Raw genomic sequence first — 26,601 nt, 5'->3', positions numbered from 1 at the left:
GCTCCTAGAGGCCATAGCCCAACATATCATACCATTTTGGAAGCAAGCTGACTCCGTGAGTAAATTAAAAACATTCTGGGCTGAATCCGGACCCACAATCCTGAAATTTGGGGTTCCCAAGCTTTCATTATTGTGATTGTTTTTGGCAATATTTTTATATGACTTTTTGTGACAAATTTTTTTGTACAATAACAATTTTTATAATATGAAGGCTAACTCTGATAGTAAATTAAAAACATTCCAGGCCAAATCCAGACCAGCAATCCTGAAATTTTGAATTCCTAGGCTTTCATTACTGCAATTGTTTTCATCAATTTTTTTTACATGATTTTTTGCGACAAATATGATCATCATTGGGATAATACTCTGGGGGAAGCAATTGCAACAAATTCTCCAAAACAAGTCAGAGAACTGTTTGCAGATCTTCTCATTCAGGGTCAGTTGTTTAAAAGCTATATACTAGCTTAAAAGCTGCCCTATCGAGTGGCTTTTCAGCTAGTGTATATATAAAACAGAGTTATGCTTTGTAAGCTCTCTGTTAGTACACCAGGCTAACAATACTGTTTAGATTAGTAAGGAACTCTGCATATTCTAGTGACAGGATGCAAGGTTATAGTTCATCACCATTCTATATTGTAAATCTGTGGTTGTGCCCTAGTTGTACTGGTTTTTACACAGAGTGGTATACAAGACAAGGTATAAATAACAGTTATTACATATTTTTCTTTAATATATATAAGCAGAGACATGACTGTAGTTAAGAGCCACATGGTTTTCAGGGTCTTTGGGCAAATGTCTTCAAGTATAGCTCATGGAGGATGGGGCAATGCCTGGTGATTTAACTTGATAGCTAGAAACTGTGTGGAAGCCTATCCATATATGGGTGTGTGCATTTGTGTATGTCACACATATCCCCACCACTTGACATCCAGTGCTGGTTTGTTTATGCCCCCCCGTAACTTAACATATGTGAATGTTGAAGTGGCGCCAAAACTCACACTGAACTGCTTTGACAAATTCATTATTCTTCATGTAACTGTCATAGGTAAACATGTAATGCTCTATCGTCCATGATGCCATGGCTTCACCTGGAAAGAAAAAAGCTATGACACCACTTGTCAGACCTATGTCCTTCCCCCTGGGGCTGAGTAATAGCCACTTCAAAAACATCCACTCTCTCTGCCCCACTTGTGTATATATATATCCCTCTAGCGTCTAACGTCTGACCTCTGACTTCTGCCTGAAGTCAGAACGCCATGATAGACCGTTAGCTCCTACACGCATTTTTTCCTTCCTTGTTTCTTTTCTGTGTATCTTTCTGTCGAAGAGCATAGGCTCGAAACGTAAAAGACTTGTTCTATTTCTATTCCTGAGCACCATACTAATACATTTGTTTGTACTCCACCTGCCTTCGTCTTTTGTTTATTTTCGTAAACCTTCCCGTTACATATATATACACACACACACACAAACAAACATATGTATAAATTCATACACATATATATATGTGATGATTGTCTCCTCTTCTCAGATAATAGCCTTCACACATTGCAAAATGATAGTGAAGCATCTTCATGTCATTGGATTTAAGCGACAAATGCTTGTAAAACACTTTTGCCACTCTCTTGGTCATCATAGTAGGTTTCAGTGACAAGCATTGCAAGATGACTGGTAACATTTTTGACTTCCAGTTTTATGGCAGAATATTCTCCTCCTAAAAGAGCAGCCTTATCCACAGCTTTGTCAAAAATAACTGGAACCTCTTCTACTCCTGGAAATCTATTTAACCTATAAAAGGGACTCTGACAGGTACTATTTTGGGTCAGAACATACCTAGGAGCAATGGTAATAAAGGAGTGACTCCACATTCCCCACAAAACACACACACACATACATACACACACGCGCACACACCATTGCTTCAGCTCTCCCAGCAGTCAGAAATGTATTCCAGATCATTCTACTTTAGTCACTAGACTACTATGTATCAATCTTTTTGGTATTGAATTTCATCAAACATTAATTGGCTAACCAATAATTTATATATATATATATATACATTGTGTGTGTGTGTGTGTGTATGAATGTATATGTGTGTATGTGTGTGTGTATATATATATATATATATACACACACACACACACATACACACACACACACACACACACAAACACACATTTTTTTCAGGATTAAATTAAAAGACAACAGAAAGTATGACGTACCTGTGTGTGTGTGTGTGTGTGTGTGTGTGTGTGTGTGTGTGTGTGTGTGTGTGTGAGTGTGTGTGAGTGTGTATATATATACAATTCAAAAACGTAGGTGTGGCTGTAGAAGCTTGCTTCCCAACCACATGGTTCCAGGTTCAGTCCCACTGCATGGCACCTTGGGCAAGTGTCTTCTACTATAGCCTCGGGTCGACCAAAACCTTGTGAGTGGATTTGGTAAGCAGAAACTGAAAGCCCATCGTATATATATATATATATATATATATATATATATATATATATATATATATGTTTGTGTGCCTGTGCTTGTCCCCGCACCATAGCTTGACAACCGATGTTGGTGTATTTACATCCCTGTAACTTAGCACTTCAGCGAAAGACACTGAGAATAAATACTAGGCTTACAAAGAATAAGTCCTGGGGTCGATTTGTTCAACTAACAGTGGTGCTCCAGCATGGCTGCAGTCAAATGACTGAAACCAATACAAGAATAAAAGAATATGATCATATACTAAATACACGTGCATATGTATGTATGTGTGTGTATATATATATATATATATATATATATATACCGGAGTAAACACGTAAATGTGAAACAAGGTGGAAAAAAGAGTACTCAAATACCAGTGGTAGAGTAATATGCTTTATTTTAAGCAGCAGAAAATTCAACAAAATCTGTTACTCTGAGTTTCTCGTTGCCGTTCATCAGACAGTTTTTGCTGATGAACGGCAACGAGAAACTCAGAGTAACAGATTTTGTTGAATTTTCTGCTGCTTAAAATAAAGTGTATATATATATATATATATATATATATATATATATATATGTATGTATATAATTCAAAAAACATGTAGAAAATAAACATACGAACATATACTAAATACAAATGCGTGTGTGTGTGTGTGTATATAACGTAACATAATATAACATAATGTAATATATAATATCTATAGATTAAAGGGTCTGGAGCAATAGCATCTTTTAGCTAGTAACATAGGATATTGGACCACTTATTCCCAGGGAGAAAATGATGTTTTAATCAATGATTCATATTCTGGTTTAGTACCAAGATGTCCCACAGACTGTCTACACAGACCTGGGCAGACATAAAAAGACAATACCTTATAATAATAATAATTATAACTTACACCAACCCTGAATGGCAGTTTTCCAAACATCAGCAGATGAAGGTAGTTACTGGTGGAAAGCCACTTTGTCAGACAGATCCTAATAGGCCAAATATTAGGCAGCCTACTACAGAAGAACATATATCTTTGCTATCGTAATACCTTTATGGCATGAGAAGAAGATTTTGAAAATAAAGATTGTGCTGATCTGATCATTGCAATCAATTACTGCCTTTTCATGTAGAGGTTTGTCACTTATTTCTTACTTATTTTTCATATGTTTGTGTATGCACATGCATGCCTGTGCATGCATGCATGCCAATGTAATGTTATAACTTCCATGCTATGTTCATGGTGGGTTATAGAAGATCCAAGAAATATTAACACAGAATTAACAGTAAATACATCAGCTAAGGTTACAAATTGAAACACAGCTTTTTTTTCTATTTCATTTTATTTTAGTCTTCTATTTATTTTTCTATTCCTCCCCACACTACCATCTTCCTTCCTATTCACGTAGTTAAATAAGTTTGTAACCTCCCTGAAATAGATAAGTGCCAACTTTAAAGCAAAAAGAAAAATAAAGTACAAAGTTATTGATTCTGCAGGTTTCACTGTCTTTTCTTTTTTTATAGGTCTTTGCTCCACTGCTTCCCTAGTGCATCATGTTTGATGTGTAAATCAATATCTGACAGTTAAATATCTGTTGTCAAACTCTAGCTTCATCTGATTTAAAGTTTCAAAGAGTTAATGATGCGATAACAGGTATTGGATATTGAGGTGAGATGACAACTGAGTGATTAAGGTATATTCTAACTGTAAATAGGTCATGAGTTCAAATGTGTGGCTGGTGTTTCATAGTGTTTCAGGACACAAAAAACATACACACACACACTTTTCTATTACCTCAGCTCTCCCAGCTATCAGGAATGTTTCAGATCAGTCACTAGGCTACAATGTATCAATTCTCATGGTATTGAATTTCAACAGAATTTCCATTAGACTCATCAGATATTAATTAGTTAATGAGGGTAACTTGCTAAATATAACAGCCAAATCTCACTCAAACTATACCCTATTTTCTTAGAAAAGGCCACATTAGATAATGTAGTCTCACATGCACTATACTTTGGATACAAAAATAGAGAGATGGATATGACTGGAATGCTTAATCAATATCAACTTGAAGCTAAACAACATTAACTCATCTTGCACAGTCCATTTACCCATAGGTGGACATCTAGCTGGGCCACAAAAAAATCCCAAGCTGACAGAGATAACTGAAAATGAATAAAGGAGTTACACTTATTTGGCAAAGAATCTGATCTGAGTTTGTATATTGAAACTGAAACAATTGCAGCCAAATTTGTTGTTTAAATACAAACACCATTATATTTACTTTTATGCTGTAATTGTCTTATATTATTAAGCATCTATGCATGTTGTAAGAGGTGTCTAAAAGTGTTAGCTAACAGGAATGAGAGTATCTGGCCATAAAGCACACTGCCTCAGAACAGCCATCTAACTCAAGCCAACACCAATAAATAGGTGTATAACAATGATGAATGAGGAAGAAAGACTTTCATCATACATTTATAAGCTGGTCGCTTCCAATCTATTTATATTGTAACAATTTACAACAAAGATAGGATGGAAGGTGTAGCTGTGTGGTTAAGAAGGTTTCTTTGCAACCACATAATCTCAGATTCAGTCCCACTGCACAACATCTTGGGCAAATGTATTCTTCTATAACCAATGCTTTGTGGATTTGGTAGATATAAATTGTGTGGAAGTCCATCATATATATATATATATATAGAGAGAGAGAGAGAGAGAGAGAGGAGAGGGGGAAGAGAAATTTAAATAGATATGTCTTTGTATTTGTCCTCCACCACCACTTGACAATTGGTGTTGGTGTGTTTATATCACCCATTACTTAGCAGTATAGCATAAGAGGCTAACAGAATAAGTACCAGACATAATTAAAAATGAGTACTGGAGTCAATTTGTTTGACCAAACTCCTTAAGATGGTGCCCTAGCATGGCCGCAGTCAAACTACTCAAACAAGTAAAAATAAAAGAAAAGATATTAATACTTTAGAATCAAACAAATATTAAATATATAAGGTGATTGAGAAGCCCATTTAGCATTATTTTTTTTTATTTATTTTTTTTTTGCAATTTTGCTATTTTGTGGTGAACGTCAACCCTCAAAGGATGAAAGGCAAAGTTGACTTAAACAGAATTTGAACTCAGAACATAAAAAGCCATAAGCAAATATCAAGAGGTATTTTGTTTAATGCTCTAATGATTCTGCCAATCCACTGTCCTTAAGATACTTTTATTACAATAAGTGCTAAGGCAGTGAGCTGGCAGTATTGTTACCATGCTGAACAAATTGCTTAGAGCAGTTGTTCCAGCTCTTTACATTCTGAGTTCAAATGCCATTGAGGTTGATTCTGCTTTCATCCTTTTGAGGTTAAGAAAATAAATACCAGTTGAGCACTGGAGTTGATGTAAATGACAGTCCTCTTTCTTCCAAAATTGCAAGCCTTGTACCAACTAGAAATAACTATGATTAATAACTATCTTTAAAAAAAAGGGGAGGAGAGTAAGGACCAAATATATATATTCAACTTAGAAAGTAAATCGAAATATTAAGAACACAACACAAGATATATGCTGAAACTAATGAAGTAGCATTAGAATATTTCTAGTTCAAATTTTTATGTTACTGTTTTGACAAATCCATCAAATGTTTGATAGGAAGTTAACATCATGGAATCTTGCCAAGTCAAGTAACATCAGCCATCAGGTAGATATCTGCAAGTGGTGATAAGTTATTACAGTTGATAAAATAATATACCATTCAAATACTGGGGTTGGTTTAATTGACTAATCCCTCTCCTCAAGATAGCTAGTTTTAATGCTTAAATTAGAAACAATGTGATATGGATAATCTATATACTAGCTATCATGCACATCCTGCAATTAACCCAAAGCCTAGAGTTTCTTATCTCAATTTTTGATGTGGGTTAACACAGGTCAGTGCTGATCATGCATGCTTTTGATTAAAAGCATTCCAGCAGTAATCTTATTGCCTTTTTCTCAGACATAATGCATCTATATCTAGTACTGTATTATCCAATTTGTCTTTCCTTTATTATTGTGATTTGAGAGCAATTGTTATTTCTACCAGAGCAAGCAGTCATATAGATACTCTATTAAGAGAGGCTGAATGCTGAACTTTCTACTCATAGTCTTCTCCTGATCCTTAGGAGAAACTGAACTCAGCATTGTAAGGAAGCATTTGTTACATATGCAGATTGACCATTCCTTTGCAACAGCAGTGAACTATACCCACATCTTGTAATTATTTGATAATTAGGGTGCTACAATTATTTCGCTATGCAAGAGACGCTGTTTATCCATAACCGACCAATCTGCTTTCTGTATTGCTTCTCTATTCTTGGTAACATCAGCAGTGTCCCTAAATCTAACATCATATCTAGTTAGATCCTCATTAGCCTGTGAAATATATGTCTTGTGTTTTAGCAGCTATGTAACTGGAATGGGAGGTATTTTGTCTAAAATCATGATTTGTAAGGCATGACCTTATGATTAAGCAACTCACTTTGCAGTCATGTGGATTCAGGTTCAGTCCCACTACACAGCAACATGGGCAAGTGTCTTCAACTATAGCCCTAGGCTAACCAATGCCTTATGAATAAAGTTAGTAAGTAGAAATTGTGTGGAAGCTTTGTGTGTATGTGTGTTCATCTCCCTACCCACTACATCCCTGTAACTTAATGGTTCAGTAAAAGAGACCAATAGAATAAGTATTAGACTTCAAAAAAATTAGTACCGGGGAATAATTTGTTCAACTAAACTGCTTAAAGCAGTACCCCAGCCTGGCCACAGTCCAATGATTGAAACAAATGAAAAATAAAAGACAGATATCCAAAATGAAATTGGAAGTTAGGAGGAACTGGAACCTCGTATTCAATTTGGCTTAATGGGAACTTATTCTACTCAATATTTAAATGCAAAATTCTCACAAATAATTGTTACTGCTCAGCCCCAGGTCATCTCTGATGAAGCAAACCAATGATCAAAGAGTTTTCAGCCCTGACAATCTTGTCTGTTTTTGACACATTACACCTAGGACAACATTAACCAGTGGTGCTTCCTTTGTTTTGGTTTGGTTTTTATGAGACAATATAATATAAAATGAGGGAGATTCTACTGCTATTTTCTAATAGGCCAAGCCAAACAACTGCACAACAGCTTCTCTCATAGGTTTGTGATTTGCAGGAAATGTAGCAGATATTTCCAGCAAATCTAGCACTAATAATTCTTTACAAAGAAATATATCAGTGATGCAATTGAAGTGAAAGGACTTGTTGCTTGAATTCAAATCAGAGTCACAGACATGAATCATCATGAATTCACAATCTCTACTGTATGGCACTCATATATCTATGTCATGATCTGTGGAGTAAAATAGGCAGGTTAGTCTCAGTTGATTGTTAATATTACATGGGGAGTCATTTTTGTGCATTATTCATTGAATATGTAATGAAGTGTAAACAAACCAGTTTTGAATAACTCAAATCCTGACATTTTTTACCATGACAGTTTAACTACAAACAACTTTTAAATTATTAAATCATTACTCATACAGAAAATTATATGCTGACTATGTCAAACCGAAATTAACAACTTTATAATTGTCAAGCCTAATTTCTAGCCATGGGAACCATGCCAAATCAAACAGTAGAGCATGGCAAAATATTCTGACTTGCCAGCTTTTGTTAAAACATCCGAGCCATGCCAGCATGGAAGGAGGACTTAAATGATGATGATGATGATAATGATATACTAATGTTGTGTTATTTCTAAAATGGAAACTAGGTTTCATAAAGCACAAACAATATCACATGACTCAAATAGGGAGAGTCTTCAAGTGAATAAATGATCATATACTAGAAATAGCAGCCAAATCTCTCTCAAATCTCAACCTACTATCTTAAACAAGGCAGGGAAGATTGAATAAAGTGCCTCTTCGATGATGTAGTACTACATACAGGGTGAGATAGGTAAATTGTTGCGATTTTATATTTTTAATTTCATACATGCACATTGTATTTGATTTTGTTAGCTACACAGTGTAGTAGGGTCAGTTGGACATCATCTGTACGCAAAACAGCACCATTACACAATTCACTTTGCCAGAAATTTGGAAACAACATGGTGTACTGCTCGGCATTTGCACCGAAGCTCCAATACGAACATTTCAGAGTGTTTGGGTGTCAATCTGAGGACAGTGCAAACTGAGGTCATGTACTGAGAGTGATAAAAATCAAACATCTACCCAACATTATGGTGTTTGGAGTGATCACTACTGATGGCAATGTTATGCCTCCATTCATCTTTCCACATGGTCTCAGACTCAACACAGAGGCCTACATCAAGTGCCTGGAGGAAGTAGTGCTGCTCCGGGTCAAGAGGGTGTCTGCTGGAAGGCACTATACATGACAACAAGCAGGAGAACCCGATCATGGCTGTCAGACAATTTCTGTGGCCACATTACCCCTAACATCTGGCCCAACTAACTTCCCAGACTACAACCCCCTTGATTATTACGTGTGGGGCACAGTTGAGTAAGAGACCAACAAAACTCCTTGTAACACCAAAGATGAACTGAAGATTATGGCAGCATTCACCAACTTAAACAATGAGATCGTCCAGAAGAGTTGCAGGAGATTCTGAAGTCGTCTGGAGGCCATGGTTGAAGCTAAAGGTGATATTATTGAATATATTTACTCTTTAGTATTTCAAGATATTTTTATGTAATTTTGTAAATATATCTGTTAAAATGAGAGGTCAGAGTTATTTTCATTTTTGTGTAATTTAGATGACAGTTTATTCACTGCACCCTGTGTATTATATCTGAAAATCTGACTGGATAGTCAAGGCTGGAATATCTTTGATCATAAGTCAGGTCGATCAAAGCAAAACTGGGCCTAAATAACAATAACAACACAGTAACCATTATGCTGCATTAAAATATCTCAAGAATCAATAATATGGAACTATATATACAGTGTACACCATGTATCTGTAAGAAAATGTTTATATCTGAAAGAATGAAGTCAAGCATTGGAGGCAAGACATACAGATAGACAGACAGACAGAGAGGTAATCATTTTAACACCCTGAAATGAAGTTGTTGTGTGATAATGAATCAATAAATCTCTAAGAGGAGATGAAAATATCAAGATAGCAGCAAATATAATGAGGCTACAGTAATTAACCTAAAGATCAAGTAGTGAACATCTCTTGCTGCAAGTGTTGTAATGAATATCACAAATATTGGACTCTTGAGAAATGACACGGTTTACAGGATTGATCTTTAAGGAATCAGAAGAGTACATACATATATATATATATATATATATATATATATATATATTCATGCCATGCTATAAACATAGCATGAAATTTCTACATGACTGCCTCTTATAATGTTTTACATTACAATTGTTATAAATTTAATCCAGGTTATTTTTATATTTTTGCTTGTGTTTTGAGGTTTTTTTTTTTAACAAATCCTGTTCACATAACTTACAAGATTTTTTACCAATTCTTTCAATTCAATTTGCAATAAACACATTTTTTAATACCCTCTATTTTTCTTTTAAATTTATTCATTCATTTATTTCATGTTTGCAAATTCCATTTATATAACGTATGACTTCCTTAACACTGGATTTCATATTGAAAATTTTCCACTTAAAAACTTCTTCCTAATCATCAGAGCTGTCACTTCAATCTCTCTCACTACACTCACAGATTATAAACAGTTCTCCAAGTTTCCCTAGTGACTGTTCAAAGCAATGCTATTTTCTCTGGCTCAAATAATTGTGTATGCTTTCTCTCCCTCTCTCTCTCTCTCATCAAACCAAACTTCTAGAAGGCATAAATCATCGTTGACTGTACATTCCCAAACTAACTACATTCAACTGAAATAAATACCAGAACTTTCTGTTATTTTTTTTTAATAGTTGATTAGCTTTTCTTTCTATTTTTTAACTCTTCTGTTTTCCCAAACCATTCAGAACATCCATAAAACTCATCAGAAGGGGGAAAAAATGGAAATGCCATTTGAAAAACACAGTGGAAAAAGAATGCAAATAAGAACATATGCACCAAGAAAAAAATTTTTTTTTTTCTTTTAAATAATTAAATCCAATAAAAAATGCTGAACAGTATTTACCATTGTAACTATCACAGACTAGGCAGAAGGAACCAATAGGTTTCTTTTTATACCCTGCAAAGATAAAGAAAGAGGAAAAATATTATATATACATATATTTATATATATAATATACACACACACACACACAACAAAATACATACATTACATTTTATATATATATATATATATAACGGGAAGCTTTATGAAAATAAACAAAAGACGAAGGCAGGTGGAAAACAAACGAACAATTGTATTAGTATGGCGCTCAGGAAATATAAATAAAACAAGTCTTTAACGTTTCGAGCCTACGCCCTTCAACAGAAAGATACACAGAGAGAGAAAAACACAGAAAGAAGGAGAGAAAAAAAATGCGTGCAGTAGCTAACGAATCAACATGGCGATCTGATTTCGGCCAGAGGTCAAAGATCAAACATGAGACGCGAGAGCGAAATAAGGGGAGATAATAGGGTTGATAAAAGGGTTGAGGGACCAGCTAAAAGTGCGTGGGAGGGGTCTGGATGTGTGTATGTATAGGGTTGGTGTATGTATTAGTATGTATTAGTATGTATTAGTACGTATTGGTATGTATAGGTATGTGTGTGTGTGTGTGTGAGAGAGTATAAGTGCGTATGCGGGGTCTGGACGTGTGTATGTATAGGGTTGGTGTAAGTATTAGTATGTACTAGTATGTATTAGTACGTATTAGTATGTATTAGTTGGTGTGTGTATTAGTATGGCACATCATATGTGATGTGATGTGTAAAGTCATGTGATATATATATATATATATATATACATACATACACACACACATATACACACACACACACACACACACACACAAACATACATATGCAAACACATATTATATAAACATATACGTATACACACATGTGCACATACAAACTAAGTTGAACAAACATAATTTTTAAACTGCTGTTAATAAATATTAAAACGAATCTAACAAATCCAATATGAAAATGAAAAATAATCAATCACAGGTTAAAATAGGAATCTATAAAAGAGGCATGAAATAAAAAATAAATAAATAAATAAATAAAATACCCACAAAATATACGAAAATGAAGGAAATTAAGTGTTTTCTTAAAGAACACTAAAATAACAACCGAACAGGTAAAGATAACGGCATCACCACAAAGTATAGTAAATAATATGCAATATATACATGGACAAAAAAATAAAAAACTTTTTATTGATTACAAATATGTATAAGCCTGAAGGAACACTGTTAAAGATGACTCATGTTGAGCAAACATTCCTTCCTAATGGCTAAACTATTGATGTAACTCCCCATGTCTGTTCCATCTGTAAGCAACAAACCACCACCACAACCACTACTGTTGCTATTACTAGTGCTACTACCAACCCTATTACCTCTACCTACCACCACCAACATTTCAATCATTACAACTAACTCATAAAACTCTTCCACTGAAGTAATAGCTCAGCTTGGCTTGGCCTGGGTAAGGATTAACATTGTTAGTCGTAGTTTAATTGCTGTATGTTAATACCTGAGGAGGAGACATAAGGAGTTTCAAACATGGTCTTTCATTCTTTCAGGGTCAATAACAAAGTATCAGTCAAGTACTGAGTTTGATATACTCAACTAAACCCCTTCTCACTGACACTCTTGGCCTTTACCGTGCCAATTAAAACACGAAGTAGCATTTCTTCTGGTTCTTTACATTCTAAGTTCAAACGCCACTGATGTTGGCCTTGCCTCATCCTTTTGTGGGTCAGAAAAATAAGTATCAGTTGAACACTGGAATTGCCATAATTGATTTAACCTTTCTCTGAAATTTCTGGTATTGTGCCAAAATTTGAAACCATGATTAACATATTAATATTAAGCGTGAGAGCAATGCATGCCATCAAAGTGACACTAGGGTACAATATACAAAGCAGAGTATACCCATCATGACAGCCTGTCTGATAAGGGTACACTAGGCACATGCATCACAACTACATGATCACGATAAATAGCATATGACCTTGCAAACGGAGGCCAGTTAGAATTTTCTTCTGGTTGAGTAGCTCATCCTGCTCAAAAGGTCCCTGAATAATGTTTGTTTAAGGATGATGAACAAAACACCCATGTTTCCAGAGGTGAATTATTCAAACCCCAAAGAATCCCTTTCAACACATGGCTATGATGCTCCCCCACTACTTTTGCTTGTGATCAGAGATGCATATATCATCAGCCACTAGAGGAGGAGGTCGAAAAGGAGGAGGAGGTCGAAGAGGAGGGGGGGAGGTCGACGGGGATGAGGGGGAGGGGGGCAACAATCTGGCAAAATCATTATCAGACTGAACAAAGAGCTTAGCACAATTCATTCATCTTTATATTCCGAGTTCAAATTCTGCCATGGCTGACTAAGCTTTTTATCTTTTCCGGTTTGATAAAATAAGTACCAGTTGAGCACAGGGGTTGATGTAATTGACTATCTTCCACCCACAAAATTTCAGGCTTTGTGCCTATTACGCCAGTCACATTATCAAAGTTGAGGTTGATTCACTTGCACAGCATTGTTGGCAATATCACCCCTTTAACTTCTCCCTCTATGCCCATGCTTTAGATGTTGCTTTAAGTAAAATATTATTTTATCATGGCAAAGTGAAGTAATTCAAAATGTGAAGAAGAGTTACCAACTATTTCAAACAACTGTTCATAAATGTAGAGTTGAGAGAAAAGGAAATTGTTTAACCTTTTTTGATACTAATCCACCTAAGGCCAGCCCTGATTCTATGATACAAATTTTCTGTTCTAAAATTATCTAAATGAAAATCTCACAGAAATTTCAATAGCAAAGTTATTTTATTAAATACTTTATAATTTTAAAAATTAACTGAAACAAATACAGTATATTTTAACAGTAATATGGCAACAGAATGATTAATATACAAAGAATGTCTGCTATTCTGTATAAGGGTCAGAAAGGAAAGAGACAAATGTGACAAATATGATTAAAATGAGAGATGGCATACAACAAAAGACAAAAGACCATTGTATCAATGGTACAAGAGGGAGAGGGAGGGCACAGTTTAGCAGTGTGTGAGAGGCCAAATCTGGCTAATTTAAACAAAAAACTGACAGAAAATTTTGGACCAGATATGACCAATTTAAATGCTAAAGGATTAAGGAGTGTTTGTGTAGTTGTAACGGTCAATAAAGTAGATGCATTTCCCTGTCTACCTAATTTTCTTGTTAATACATACTCAATTCCAGATCAACTCCTCACTGAATCTCATCAACATTTGAGGTTCTGCATGGCCATGCAGCTTGCTAGAAGTAGCAAATGCATTTCCCAATAATTACACTCAGCTGGTTTGAAAATGCAAGACAACAGTTGATATAATCCAAGTTCAAAATACACAAAATTTGAGATCAGATGGTCATGTCTGGAAAACCATTCAATATAAGTTGCTGAGATCAGAGCTGATGTGGGGGTTGCACACCAAGCCTCTCTTTTTAAGCACAAGGTCAACTATTCTCAAATGAATACAAAAACAGAGAAGGAAATTTCATCTAAGAAACTGATGCCAACAGAAAATAAAGCAACATCTAAAGCATGGGCATATATATAGTGTGTGTGTTCAGCTTTAAAGCTGTGGTCATGCTGAGACATCATATGTATATGTGTGTGTGTGTGTATGTGTGTTTGTGTGTGTATGAGTGAGTGTGTATGTGTATATATTATATGAGTGTGTGTGTGTGTGTATATATATATATATATATATAAAGAAAAGAGATGAATATTATATGGAAATTATGAAGAAAACGAGTGTGTTACATAATAAGGCACAAAAAGAAAATGACTCTCCCCAGACACAACTTATCTTTATATATGTCCATATATATACATACTAGGGATAAAAACACATGCATTCCAGAGAGTGCATCATGATTAGATTTAGTGAGTTATTTTTCACTAAATGTACACAACAAATATTCATAAAATTATGGATCATTTGGGGCTGCAACCCAAGTCTAAAGTTTAATGAATTGATGAGAAAAGGAAACCTTTCATACACAATCTAAAGAAAGCTCAGATTACAAATAAGAGCAACATCAGCCTTGAATGAATAAATGATTTATATGAATTGAAAACTCTTTCTCAAATTTTTAAAAAACGAAAGTGTGTGCGTGTGTGTGTTTGTATGCACGTGCATGCACAGACATCTCAAAAGTGAATAGACACCATATTTGAAAGATTTCTAGAAAACAAAATAATGTTACTTGATGCACAGAATCCCTATTTTAATGTGTAGTAGACATACCTTGTGCAGTTTTTAATTAGTAACCTGTTTGCAAATCATACTAATGAGTAGCCTCTGCACAGATAAACCTGTACGAGCGATGTCTATTTACTTTTGAAGTGTGTATGTGTGTGTGTAAGTGTGCATGTGATGTGTGTATGCTTGTTTCCTTTTGTCAAAACAGTTTTGAGAGAGACATAATATTTCAACAGATAAAGTTGAATAGAAAGAGATTTTATAAACTAACACATTTCAAAATTGGCCATTATTTGCAGAAAAATATCTAAAGGAAATTAAATCTCTACTTATGTTTCTTTTCAAAATATAGTATACCTTCTTAACATCTTTTAATGGACACATTAGATGATGGCCTATCACATATGTTTACATGTCTAATGTATTTTTCTGCCTCTATGTATATGCACACAAAGATGTGTACATACATTTGTGTACATGCGTGTGTATACACATTTGAGTATGTGAGTGCATTTCATGTATGAATGTGTTTGTATGCACTTTTGTGCATGTATGAGTGCATATATACCTTTGTGTACATGTGAATAATTTTGGATATGTGAATGTTTGGATAAATGTGTGTATGCTTTATGAATGTACACTTGAATGCACATGAATACTTTTTGCTGTGCACATAAATACTTTCTAATGTACATGCATGCTTATGTACCTACCCTTAACAGTATGTTTATGCTTTGGTGTATATAACTGTATATATTTTTTTTGCTTATATATTGTGTACATATGTTCAATGTACACACCTTTTGGTAAAAGAATCTTACACAAGCATGTATGTTTGTTTAAATCTATGTGTTTGTGTGTTTTTGAGTGAAAGTGCATGGCTCAGTAGTTACGTAGAGCATCAGGCTCACAATGAGGTAGTGAGTTTGATTCCCGGACCAGTCTATGTGTTGTGTTCTTGAGCAAGACACTTTATTTCATGTTGTTTCAGTTCACTCAGCTGTAGAGATGAGTTGCGACATCACTGGTGCCAAGCTGTGGCAACATTTGTCTTTCTTTTGGATAACACAGGTGGTGTAGAGAGAGGCAGTTGGTATGTATGGGCGACTGCTGGTCTTTTATAAATAACCTGGCCTGGACTTGTGCCTCAGAGGGGAACTTTCTAGGTGCAATCTTATGGTCATTCATGACTGAAGGGAGCCCTGTTTTGTGTGTGTTTGCGTACATAGTTGTTGAGTGTGTATATGTATATAACCTCATGTTTGTATGCTTACACAGGTAGGGTAGTTTGTATATGCATGATTTTGTATGCATATATAGTTGTATGTATAGCCTTAATATATGATGACACATGCATGCTTGTTTGTGTGCATATGTATGGTTGCATCTGCATAAGTGTGGTTGCATGCACATGTATGTATATGGTTGTTAGTGGATGCAAAACAGTGGATTTACATATATGCATAGCTGTATGTATATTTGTAGGCTTGGGTATGTATCTGTATGATCTATTTTACATCACTGATAAGGTGCATGTATTTGTGTGTGTTTGCATGCATGTGTGTGTGTGTGTGTGTGTGTGTGTGTATGTGGGTGTGTGTGTCTGTGAGACAAAGAGAGACAGAGATAGAGCATGCTTTCTATATACATATTGTACACTTGTTGATAACCTCTTAATACTAGCCCACCTTCAAACTGTTCAAACACTGTTACTGCACCACTGGACCACTTCTTTGTGTAAGCTAAGAACAACCCCTGCACCTAATCTTATGCTATACACCTGAATATCCTACTTTCAGTCCATCACCTTCCCATGCAGTGTTATTCTTCCTAGAATACATATTCAACACTTCATCCCAAACACTTCCTCACTTACACAAATACCATAGTCTCTCCCCCACTCTTACACACACACACACACACACACACACAACAGTTTTCTGCACAATTTCTATCTATCAAATTTACTCACAACATATTGGTTGGCCACAGACAACAGAGACACTTGCCTAAGGTACCAGACAGTGAGATGAAACACCATTATCATGATCATCCTTTAATGTCAATTTTCCATGTTGGCATGGGTTGGATGGTTTGACCATAGCTGGCATGCAAGAGAGCTGCACCAGGTTCCAATCTTATTTGGCTTGGTTTCTAAACTGGATGCCCTTCCTAATGCCAACCACTTTGCAGAATGTGCTGGGTGCTTTTTACATGACACTGGCATGGGTACTTGTACATGGTGTTGCCATGGTGTGTATTACATGGCACCAGCATGGTTGCTTTTTACATGGCATCATGAAACCATGTTGCTGCAAAGGAAACTCCTAAACAAGCAACCCCCACCCACAAACATTTTAGCACCACAGATGGGTTTCATGCAAAACAATTTTCCCATGAACCAGATCACACACATAACAAAACACAAAATGCATAATATATAATTTAATTATTATCTTGTATAATCATTATCATCATCATTTAGCGTCCTTTTTCCATGCTAGCATTGGTAAGCCGGTTTGACTGGAACTGGTGAGCCAAAGAACTGCACCAGGCTCCAGTCTGACTTGATTTCTATGGCTGGATGCCGCTCTTAATGCCAACAACTCAATAGGGTGTACTAGGTGTCTTTTACTTGTAAGGTGTCTATTACGTGTCACTGGCACAAATGTCTTTTACATATCACCAGCACGGGTGATTTTTACGTGTCACCCCATGGGTACCCTTTATGTGTCACCAGAATGGGTGCCTTTCATGTGTTAATGACACTGACCACAATTACGATTTCACTTAGCTTGTACAAAACCATCTTAACTTTTTGAAAAGGAAGAAAACAGATAAATAAAGATATATAACAATCTTTAATGTAGGGTTTCTCTGAAACATGAAAAGTATTTCAAGGGGTATCATCATTTTAATGTCCACTTTTTCCAGGTTGGCTTAGAGTAGATGCAATTCAATGAGGCAGATTTCTGGCAGGTAGATATCCTTCTTGTTGCCAACCTTCATCAGTTTCAAAGTAAGATAAGGCAGTGAGGTGGCAGAAATGTTAGCATGCTGGGCAAAACGCTTAGCACTATTTTGTCTGTCTTTATGTTCTGAGTTCAAATTCTGCCGAGGTCGACTTTGGAGTCAATAAATTAAATACCAGTTGCTTGACTAGCCCCCTCCCCAAAAATTTTTCAGATTTTTTTTTTTTCTACTCTAGGCAGAAAGCCTAAGTAAGATAATACTTTCTCTTACTCAGACATGTTTACATAGAAGACTGGAAATGAATGACCTCCACATGTATGATGGTAACACTCCCTTATATATCATATGATGTGAAGACAAGGAGACACACACAAACACGTGTGTGCATGTGTGCGTGCACGTAACTATTAATCCTGACACACTTTTGTCTCTCCATTTTTTCTCTCTTTCCATGCCCCCCCCCCTCATGCTTTTCTATTGAAGTGTGTAGGTTCAAAACATCAAGGACTTTTCTATTTTTCCCAAGCTTCAAACCAATACACCTGCTTCTTGTTCCCTCACCTGTCTCTGTTTTTTTGTTTTCTGAACACACACACACACACACACACACACACACACACATGATGAGCTGCTTTCAATTTCTGTCTACCAAATCTACTTACAAAATATTAGTCACTAAAATAGAAGATGCTTGACCAAGGTATCACACAGTGGGACTGAACCTGAAATTATGTGGTTGGGAAATGAACTACGTAACCACATATCCATGCCTGCACCTCTCCAAGAATAAAAAGGTTGCAAAACACTGCTCCAGATTTTGAGTTCAAATTCAACTGAGACTGAATTTTCTTTTCATCCAAGTATGGTTAATGAAAAATTAACCAGTAAGTATGCTTTGTCAATTTGATCAACTGCATGTGTAGTAAAAGAGATAAGTAGTGTAATTAAGCTTGGCTAAACTGAACTTTTCAAGTCCTAGTCAGAGCTATTTCATCACTAGTACATTTATGGCAAAAGAAAGAGTGTTAAAATTCACATATCACATTGCCTTTCTATGCAAACCATGCTAATTACTCACTTATGTATACTTCTGATTATGAAAAGTCAAGCAACTAACTTTATCATATTTCCAACTGGTATGTAAAATGATAATTGGTCGGTTGGCTGTTGTTGTTTAGCCTCAGGTCTGTCCGATTGAGTAGGCCTCTGATCAAAGGTGTTCCAGCATCAGCTATCTTGTCATTTTTCAGATATAAAGTAAATCACATTTTTTAATCAATTTTTTTTTTGTTATAAATGAGAAAATGTGATTACAAGATTTAGCTGCTATCTCTAGTAAACTAAACTACTACATAAGGGCTTCCTCATTAGAATGTTGACTATACAAGATAAAACACCCTTTCCAGACTGCAATTTTGTATGACATACAATAAAATTTAGATGGATGCTGGGTATAAATCAGTGCCCCACTTCCACTTCTCACTGAAGGTCAGGTCCATTATCTGCATGTATTTAACCAGCAATGGTTTTAATGTTAGATTTAATAAGGTAGCAAGCTAGCAGAGTCATTAGCACACTGGGCAAAGTGCTTAGTGACATTTTGTCCATCTTTACATTCTGTTGTTCAAATCTCACCAAGGTCGACTTTGCCTTTCATCCTTTTGGGGTTGATAAACTAAGTACCAATTGAACACTGGGGTTGATGTAATCAACTAATCTTCACCCTTGGAATTGTTGGCCTCGTGCCAAAATTTGAAATCAATATTAGATTTAACCCTTTAGCATTCAGATTATTCTGTCATATGTACAGCTTATTTATTCACATTGTTTTGAATTAATCATACATTATCTTAAAGCTTTGAGAGATCAACGATATGGTTATTTTTAGAGTGACATTGCAGAGCAGGTGTGAGAAATCAGATCTGGTCAGTTTCAACACAAAACAGGTAGAATATTTTGGCTGGATATGGCTGGTTTAAATAGTAAAATTCTGCTTTTTACTTCAGTAACCTGGGAAAGTACATCAACTGTCAGTTGGTCATTCATATGAATGGAAGCATTGAAATTGAAATACTCTTTATGGAATATGCTTTCTCAAAATGAAAATGGATAATTGCATAATAGTTTGGGTTGTAATATTCCCAAGTCTACCTCAACTTCACAACAATTGCTGTTTAATCCTCTACTGGGTCTTTTTATTTGTTGAATTTTATGTTTTTAACTACTGTTTTTTTTTCCATCCAAATTATACACAACATTTATTTTTCCCTATAATCACATGCATCACATGAATTCTGCAAATGAATTTTAGCATGAATCGCTGCAGACACAAGCATGGTTGTGTAATAAGAAGCTTGCTTCCCAGCCACACAGTTTCAGGTTCAGTCCCACTGTGTGACACCTCAAGCAAGTGTCTTCTGCTATAGCTCTGGGCCAACCAAGGCCACATGAGTGGATTTGGTAGGTGGCAACTGAAAGAACCTGTCCTGTGTGTGTGTATGTATGTTTGTGTGTGTGTTTTAGTGTTTGTGCCCCACCACCACTTGACAACTGGTGCTGGTTTATTTACATCTCAATAGCTCAAAAGTTTGGTAAAAAGAGACCAACAGAACAAGTACCAAAATGAAAAGTAAGTACTAGGGTTAGCTTGTTCAACTTCAAGGTGGTACCCTAGTATGGCTGCATTCCAATGACTGAAACAAGTAAACAATAAAAGTGTAGTTCTTCCAGAAGTTAACACAAACTATATAAGCTACATAAAGTACTCCAGTTTTATCTTTCCATACTAAATTATCAAAAACTCTCCAGCTGTGACCTTCCCATATAATTAGGTGAGTTTACCTTCTCTACAACACAACACCTGTTTCTGTCCCTCCATCATACTATAACCTCTCATCACCTGGCACAAAGTCATCTCCCTCAATACTATCCCACCTCAGTTGAGGGGTTATGTCTTGCAAATTACTTGATGACCTTACTGGTGCTGCTGCCATATCAAACGCACCTTGTACACTCAGTAAAGTGCATGGCATTATGAAGAGCAACCAGGCCATAGAACCATGCCAAAGTAGACAATAGAGCTTGGTGTAATCCTCTGGCTCACCAGCTCCTGTCAAACCATCCAACCCATGCCAACATGGAAAACAACTGTTAAATGGTGATGATATAGGTGATGATGATTTTCAATGTGTCTTTTCAATATTTAAGATGGTAGGCTGTGATGTGAATGTGTGCTTACTATTTCTAGAGGGTTGAGTGACTATACAGAAGTGCCTACATTCATATATGTGTGTGCAAGTTTTATGCTACGGAACTCCAACCTTACTCATCTTCTGCATTAGCTAAAATCTTTATTTCCAGCTCTTGATCACTTACAGTTGACCAACATGTTTTTTCTGTGACAAATTCTCAGAGTTCAACAACTGTTAGTCATGGCTTCAATAGTCTTTTATTCAAGCATAGTGTATCCCAAACTGCATTTTAGATATTCCCTCCATTGTGTGTGTGTGTGTATGTTGTGTTTGTGCGTGCTTGTGTGCATTTATGCTTACACTAGAGTACTTGAGCCATCAATAATGGAGCTATTGTTGAAAAATGAACTTGATGAAACTTGCTTAAGAGAGTAAGTGGATGCAAATAAAAATGCCAAAATAACAGGGAAAAAAATAAGAAAATTATATTTATCTTCCCCACATATTATACAGATTAGATTACTTTTAATATATACAATGTTATAGGCAATGATTCATTCATGTGTCAACACACGCACACACACACATTAGCTGTAAAGCTACATAACTCAAGGGCCAAGAATTTTATGTGTTGCACTTACTAAAAACTTTCTGTGATGTGTTTATATTAAGCATGAAACACAATAGCAGATGGACAAACATGAATGTGTGCGTGTGTGTGAGGGTGGTGCTGAATAGTTCCTAGCTTGCGGTAAAAGAAAATACAGGAGGAGCAGTTAATTATGATTTTTTTCAACAAATTACTCTCCCAAATTCACACTTATTTCTGTTGTCCTTCAGTTTTTCTAAGCCCTGTCAAAGAACTAAGAAGATTGGGCCACCAACCAGGTTTTTTGCAATGTCCTTAATGTCAAGAACTTACACGCTCATGTACACATACGGCAGTAACTTCCGCCTGCCGAATTCAATCACAAAGCTTCGGTCGGCTCGGGGCTATAGTGGAAGACACCTACCCAAAGTGCCACGCAGTGGGACTGAACCCGAAACCATGTAGCTAGGAAGCACGCTCCCTAACCACACAGCCATGCCCAAAACAAAAAACTAAAGTAAAGCAGTATCTACTCAGTGAAATCCACCAAGCAATTAAGGTACTGTACTCTGAAAACTAAGGTCATTAATTCAAATCCACTGCATTTGTTATTTGTTTCACTTGTGTTTCTGGCAGGAACACTTTATCAAACACACATTCATTTTATCAGCCAATTATTTTGGAACGATTACAAAGAGCCAATATCTTATCTCCACAATAGAATTCCTGATCAGTAATTCTTGCAGGTGACAATCTGGTCAAGTAGTTTGGCATCAGACTGTTTACTTTGTAGTATTTGTTCTAACTCTCTGGACAGTGAGTTCATATAACACTAAGGTCAACCTTGACTTTCATCCTTTTTGGCATCAATAAATAATGTACCAGTCATGTACTGGAATCAATTTGGAGGCAGTAAGACACCACCAGATCTAAAAATGCCAAAAAAAATATATGACCAGTGACATGGCTAGAGTGTGGGCTCCTCAGGGCAACCCTTGAGTTCATGCCTCACCTCCTTGTACAGACGTATACAGCAGGCTACAAGGTACTCTTCCCCCATAAAAGCATTGCTTGGGGCAGACCACCCTCATTGCCCTACCTCCCCACCAGCTAAGCTAGTGCACATGTCACAACAATACTCTTAAGACTCCTTCAAGATTTGAAGCCCCATAGCTTTAACTATGGCCAATTCTCCAGGGACAGATTCATCTTTTATTTGCTTAAAATCTTGAATACCTTAGAACCCATCAGGACTTAAAACAAAGTTACACTTCATCACAAACATAGTCTATTTTTGTTTTCTATTTATTAACGTGAGGTGAAGGGGTGGTACAAAATGTCTTTTTTACATGCATTCCAAGATTGGTTACATCAGGGTAACAGGGTGAAGTTAATATGGTTTAACTCTTCTGATACCACCCCTGGTTGAATTATGCAAACTTCCTGATTAAAAGTAATCTAAGTTAAAAATCTTCCATCAAATTTTCATGTTAATTTATATTCATAACACCAGTTTAATAATGACAAAGGTATTATACTAAATTCTTCATTGTTTTGAAAAATAATTGAAATAAAGACAATGTATTTCAATAAAAATATAGTAAACAAAAGGCTTAATATCCTGAGTGAAATGATTTTGATGTCTCCGAAGGCAAGGAAGTTACAGAAGTTGTAGATACCTTTGACTTGTTTTAGTCATGAGACTGTGGCCATGCTAGAGCACCGCCTTGAAGAACTTTTAGTCTACTGAATTGACCCCAGTACTTATTTTTTTTCTTATAAGCCAGATACTTATTCTATCAGTCTCTTTTGCTGAACTGCTAATTTACATATATATATATATATATATACGCGCGCGCGCACACACACCACACACACACACACACACACACACACACACACATATATATATACACACATACATACACACACACACACACACACACACACACATATATATATATATAACGGGCTCCTTTCAGTTTCCGCCTACCAAATCCACTCACAAGGTTTTGGTCAGCCCCAAGGCTATCCCTGATCAACCAATACCTTGAGAGTGAATTTGGTAAATGAAAATTGCATGGAATCGTGTGTGTGTGTGTGTGTGTGTGTGTGTGTGTGTGTGTGGTGTGTGTGTGTATTTGCATACATGCATGTCTTTGTTCTACGTACACACTGTTGGACAATCACTGTTGATTTCTTTACATCCCTATAACTCAGGATTTCAGCAAAAGAAAATAAAAGAACAAGTGCAAGACTTGAAAATAGATATCAGGGTTGGCTTGTTTGACTAAACCCTTCAAGGTGGTGTCCCAGCATGGTTGCAGCCCAATGACAGAAACAAGTTAAAGATATCTATTATATAATTTTTTTTATTATGTGGCAGCAGAATTGATTAGTGCTGGTGCCATATAAAAAGCACCCAGTACACTCTGTGGAGCGGTTGGCATTAGGAAGCATATCCAGTTATAGAAACCATGTCAGAAAGACAATGGAGCCTGATGCAACCCCTGGCCTTACCAGCTCCAGTTCTGGGTAAACTGTCAAACCCACACCAGCATGGAAAATGGACGGATGATGATGAGGGAGGGAGGGAAGGATGGATGGATGGATGGATGGGTAGGTAGGCAGGTAGATAGACAGATAGGTAGGCAGGGAGGTAGACAGGTTAGAGAAGGAAACTTTTTAATGAAGCAGGATTATTAAATCAAGCAATTTAAGATATTGACATAAAGGCATTTTCAGAAAAACGAACTTCTAAGATTACTGGAATTCCATTTTCATCTAAATTTCAGCAGGATGACTTATAAACTTATGAATCTATAACATATAATGTAATGAAAGTTTTGACTAGTGTCATATTTTTATATTATAAAATATTTTATATTTATTCTGTCAACAAATAATACCTATATCAAACTGCTTACTTTCATATCATGTACAGGCAACAAATTGACACGAAAAAAATTTGACTCAGTAATTTCCACTTTCAAACAGAAATATTTCTACTACAGACTTATGTTAATTCTTCCAAACTAACTGCTAAATTATAAAGTAGGAAGTTCTAAGCAAGCAGCTTATTACCAATGAAGACGATTATATAATGAACCAGTATTATTATTTATTAAAGGGTAGATTTAAAACAAAAAATATAAACCTAGACTAACCAATCATCAGTAAATGGCTTAAAGCTTACAAAGCAAGAAGAAAGAAGAAGGACAAACTAATGAGGTAGGAACATAAGATAAAAAGGAAAAAAATGTTTCCTTTAAACCATTTACAATAGAGAAAATAGCTTTAAAAAAATATGTACGTTTGTGTGTGTGTGTGTATGTATGTATGTATATATAATATATATATATATATATATATATATATAGAGAGAGAGAGAGAGAGAGAGAGAGAGATAGATAGATACACATATACACATAAACACATGCATACACAAATACACACATATATACATGTACACACACATATATATATGTATGTATGTATATGTGTGTATGCATATGTGTGTGTATGCTTGTGTGTGTGTGTGTGTGTGTGTGTAATCGTTGACATCATAAGAATTTAGAAACTTCAAGAGGATGTGAAATAATCTTTATTTCACATTCTCATAAAAGTTTATGAAATTTTTATGACATGAATAACATACAAGATGAAGATTGAATAGGATGTCCATTTGAGTTTGATGATAAGCTCCTCAAGGTATTACTTGAAGAAAATCCTGCATTATCAGTTGAAGAATTGGCAATAAAGTTTAGTTCAAACCATACAACTGTTTATCGTCATCTTCAACAACTTGGAAAGGCTCCTGTATTTGGAAAACGGGTGCCTCATGAATTATCTGAAAGCAACCACAAATCCCGAGTCGACATCTGCTCTTCTCTCCATTCTTGTGAACACATTTCACCCTTTTTGGATAGACTTGTGACTGGTGATGCAAAATGGGTCTTCTATCAAAATGTTAAATGTCATAAACAGTGGCTTGGTAAAAGGGAAAAAGCTCAACCACAACCGAGAAGGGAACTTCATCAGAAAAAGGTTCTCTCTATCAGGTGGGATTGCAAAGAAGTAATTCACCTTGAATTGTTACCACCTAAAGCAACAATCAATGCTCAAGTCTACAGTCAGCAATTAGAGTGTTTGAACCAAGCTTTGAAGAAAAAAAAGACCCACTTTAGTGAATTGAAAAGGAGTGATGTTTCATCAGGACAATGCACGACCCCACACTACAAAGATCATATCACAGAAGATTGGAGAGCTTGGTTGGGAAAAAATTCCTCATCCACCTTATTCTCCTGACCTTGCTCCTTCAGACTACCATTTGTTTTGTAGTTTACAGAATCATTTGGGGGACATAACTTTCGCAAGCCAGGAGGAGGCTGACATTTCAGAGTTGTTCACTTTGAAACCAAGAGTTTTACATTGATGGGATTGAAAAGCTTGTAAATGGATGGAAGAAAATCATAGATAATCAGGGAAAGTACATTGATGATTAAATTTCAATTAAATATAACATTTGATCACTTGTTTTCTTTATTCAAAATTTGGACAGAACTTATGGGATGACCTGATACATATACATATATATCTATGAAGGCACATGGCTTAGTGGTTAAAGTATCGGGCTCACAATCATGAGGCGGTGAGTTTGATTCCCAGACCGGGTTATGTGGTGTTCTTGAGCAAGACACTTATTTCACGTTGCTCCAGTTCACTCATTTCTACATCACTAGTGCCAAGTTGTATTGGCCTTTGCCTTTTCCTTGGATAATATCTGGGCATGGAGAGGGGAGACTGGTATGCATGGGCAACTGCTGGTCTTCCATAAACAACCTTACCCAGACTTGTGCCTTGGAGGGGAACTTTCTAGGAGCAATCCCATGATCATTCATGACTGAAGGGGGGATCTTTACCCTTTATATTTATATATATATATATATATATATATATACATATATATACATATAT

The 26,601-nt window shown here is 35.9% G+C and overlaps 1 protein-coding gene across 7 annotated transcripts in view; it reads right to left on the bottom strand.

The window, feature by feature from the left end:
* LOC115209965 (signal peptide peptidase-like 3) overlaps positions 1-26,601 on the bottom strand; it is a 368,123-nt gene that overhangs the window by 252,819 nt on the left and 88,703 nt on the right. For all 7 annotated transcript variants that reach the window (XM_029778623.2, XM_029778616.2, XM_036502734.1 and 4 more), the window contains exon 2: positions 10,636-10,689. The gene's annotated coding sequence lies outside the window, so the exon portion shown is untranslated. The remainder of the gene's footprint in view (positions 1-10,635; positions 10,690-26,601) is intronic.

This window comes from Octopus sinensis, linkage group LG1 (genome assembly GCF_006345805.1).
Source record: "Octopus sinensis linkage group LG1, ASM634580v1, whole genome shotgun sequence".
Taxonomy (NCBI): domain Eukaryota; kingdom Metazoa; phylum Mollusca; class Cephalopoda; order Octopoda; family Octopodidae; genus Octopus; species Octopus sinensis.
The sequence above is the reverse complement of the archived record's forward strand: the minus strand, read 5'-3'. Positions and strand labels throughout refer to the sequence as shown.